Source organism: Bubalus kerabau, chromosome 15, assembly GCF_029407905.1.
Source record: "Bubalus kerabau isolate K-KA32 ecotype Philippines breed swamp buffalo chromosome 15, PCC_UOA_SB_1v2, whole genome shotgun sequence".
NCBI lineage: Eukaryota > Metazoa > Chordata > Mammalia > Artiodactyla > Bovidae > Bubalus > Bubalus kerabau.
Genome location: NC_073638.1, coordinates 1,924,984 through 1,928,486, shown reverse-complemented (window position 1 = coordinate 1,928,486; position 3,503 = coordinate 1,924,984). Strand labels below are relative to the sequence as shown.

Here is a 3,503-nt window from a genome sequence, read left to right as displayed (position 1 = left end):
TTTACAACTAAATCAAGAGGAATAAAATACCTAGGATAATTAAGGAGGCTAACTAAGGAAGTAAAAGACCTATACTTTGAAAACTAGAAAACAATGATGAAGGAAATTCAAGACAATGAAAATAAGTGGAAATGTATCCTATGTTCATAAATTGGGAGAATTAATTTTGTTTAAGTGACCATACTAACTAGGCAATCTACAGCCTCAGTGCAATTTCTATCCAAATACCCAGAATATTTTTTTTAACAGAATTAGAACAAATAATCTTAAAATTATATGGCACAACAAGATACCCTGAATAGCAAAAGCAACCTTGAAGAGAAAAGAAAAAACTAGGGGTATCAGGCTCCCTGGCTTCAGACTATACTACAAAGCTACAGTAAGCAAAACAGTATAGTACTGGCACAAAAATAGACACAGAAATCAAAAGAACAGAGTAGAGAGCCCAGAAATAAACTTATGCACACAAGGTAAAAAAGACAAATGTATACAATGGAGAAAACACAGTCTCTTCAATAGTTGTGCTAGGAAAACTAGACAGCTACATGTAAAAGAATGAAACTAGACCATTTTCTTACAGTGAGTACAAAAATAAATTTAAAATGGATTAAAGAACTAAGGGTGAGATCTGTAACCATAAAACTCCTAAAATAACATATGGGCAGTATGCTCTTTGACATCAGTTTTAGTCATAATTTTGAGGTACTCTGTCTCCTCAGGCAAGAGAACAAAAACAAAAATAAATGGGACCTAGTCAGATGTAAAAACATTTTCACAGCAAAGGAAACCTTTAACAAAACTAAGAGGCAACCTATTGGATGAAAGAAGATATTTGTAAATGGCATGTCTGATAAGAAGTTAATATTCAAAATATATTTTAAAATTATACAAACAAATATTTTAAAATGAACAATTTAATTTAAAAAACAGTCTGGCACCCACCCTGCCATGTCCCCAGAGCTCTGGCCCAGGTGCACAGCCATGTCTCAGGAGCATTGGCTAGGCGGGCAGTCATTAAACTGGGAAGGTGTCTCTGTACAATGACCTGGGAATGAAGACCAGTGACTCAAAAATATAAGGCTGGTCCATAACTTTCAAACTTCTGCAATCTCAGCTCCAGATGAAGAAGGCAGCTCTCACTCAGACCAAGACCCAGAGGACAATACAAAGTACAGTCTTAGGTTCAGTAATCAACCTGAAGCAAGGTGATTCTTCAAGTGAGCAGCAGATCCCCCTCTGCACTTAGCCATGGGACTCAAGAAGCTTGTTCCCAGGTTGTTTTCGGCAGAAGGTTTGATCCTCTTATCTGATGAATATGAGCCCAGGTTTCCTAATGATTATGAGAAAGTAGTGAAGCACAAAAGAGAGAAGCAACAGATACAGTGGGAGCTGGAAAGACAGAAGGAAATAGAAGAGAGAAAAGAAATGTAAAGACAGACATGAAGCTAGTGGGTTTTCCAGGTGACCAGAACCAGATTCTGATGAAGATTATAATCAAGAGAGGAGCAAGATGGGTGGAGCTGCCATCACACCATCCACTTCTCTTATAGAAAAGGACAAAGAGTTACCCATGAAGAGGATTCAAGACCTTGCTCACAGTCTTCCAAAGGTGCTATTCCTCCCCCAGTGTACAAGGAATAAGACAAATCCAGATCCCCAGTCAGCCTCAGCAACTCCTTCTTCATCAACATGGGGGTAGGGTAGCATATAAAATCATGCAGAAGTTTAGCTTCTGGGAAGGCCATAGTCTTAGGAAGCACCAGCAGGGCCTGAGAGCCACACTGTCAGTGGAGACCAGCAAGTTGTGTGTGTGGGGCGGGGGCGCGGTGGCGGGGAGAGGGGCACAGCAAGATCATATGCCTGACACCATCAAGAAAGATTCAGCCAAAAAATTGGATTTAAATTCATTAACTGAAATACTTGTGTCCTACCAAAGTGGTCCCACTCAAGAACATGATTGGTGCAGGAGAGGTGGATGAAGACTTGGAAGTTGAAATCAAGGAATAGTGTGAAAAATATGGCAAAGTTGAAAAATATGTGATATTTGAAATTACTGGTACCCTTGATTGTAGGAGACAGGAAGAATAAAAGAAAAGCAGGCCCTGGCAAGGGCCACAAAAGAAATTTATAATTATTGATAAACTGGATGCTATAAGGCATGAAACTCTTGGAACAAGTCAAGAGGGAACAGTTCATAATTTTGAAAACAAGATATGATCCTGGGGTTGGAAAACCGACCCCAGACTGTTTCTCAACTGGCGTCTCAGAGTCATATGTTTTATGTATCTGGTGGAAAATCTATAGATAAGAATATTAATTACTGATTTCTTATTGATTACTGTTTCCTAATTGCTCAATGGTTAATGATCATTTTGTTCTTTGGCCCTGAAGGCCACATGAGTTATACTTTCATTCATGGCTGAAAGTATAATAAAGTATAATAAAGCTGGCTTGGATTCAGTTTCGGCACCTTCACCTTGGCACAGTGTTGGTCCCCTGATCCTCGCTTTTCTCTGAATTCTTGTGTCTCATTTCTCATTCTCTTGCCATATCGCGCTTTCAGAAACACTGCTTGTCAAGCTGGTCTTGACACTTGATGATGAAACAGTATGAATATTTTTAGAATTCCAGAGGGTTGAGTCTGTTGATGATCTGAATGGGAGGTATTTTGGGGGACAGGTGCTCAAAACATGTTTCTACAATTTAGATAGATTCACGGCCTTGGATTTGGCAGAACAAGTTTGATTTTAAAAACTAGAGCCTGAATCATCTCCAGTGATCCTTCAGTGAACTGCAGACTGAGCAGAGGAGAACAAGGCAACAGGCAGCCTTAATGGCTGTGGGCACAGGGAAGGACTTCTAAGACATATGTTGACTGATTCTTTTATTTTGTGGTTTTTTAATATAGCATAAAAATCCTTCTGAAACACACACACACACACACATATATATATATAGTCAATATGGATATGTTCAACATCACTAATCACCCAGAAATAGACATAAAAAGCATGGTGAGAGGACAGCAGAAGATGGCAGAGGAGTAAAACAGGGATATTGCCAGCCTCCCCACAATATATACCAAAAACTCATCAAGATATAGAACAACTCCTACAAAGCAACCTCTAGGTGACAGCGGAAGACCACAGGCCTCCAGAGGGGCAGGCTAAGCTCCCTGGAATGAAGTAGGAGAGAGGATGGAGACATAAAGAGGGAAAAGACAAAGAACTTCTAGACGGTTCCCATCTAGATGGTGCCCTGAAGGAAGGGAGGAATCATGAAGCAGAAAGATTTCCTAGTGTACTAGGAAACTCCCTCACAGGTGGGCCAAAGTGGGAGCTGCAGAATCTTGGAAAACTGGGCAAAGCAGGGACTTGGAGGCCAAAGAACAGAGAAAGCTGCACTTCTCAGCCCATAAACAGCTCACAGATTGTGCTCCCCGCCCCAGACAGTGGGTTTGGGGAATCAAGAGAGGCCCACAGAAGCCCTGTGGTGCAGATGGT

General features: G+C 40.6%; 1 pseudogene; it reads left to right on the top strand.

Moving 5' to 3' along the window:
- Positions 1-666: 666 nt before the first annotated feature.
- On the top strand, positions 667-2,745 carry LOC129628691 (splicing factor 45-like; annotated as a pseudogene).
- The last annotated feature ends 758 nt before the right edge of the window (positions 2,746-3,503 follow it).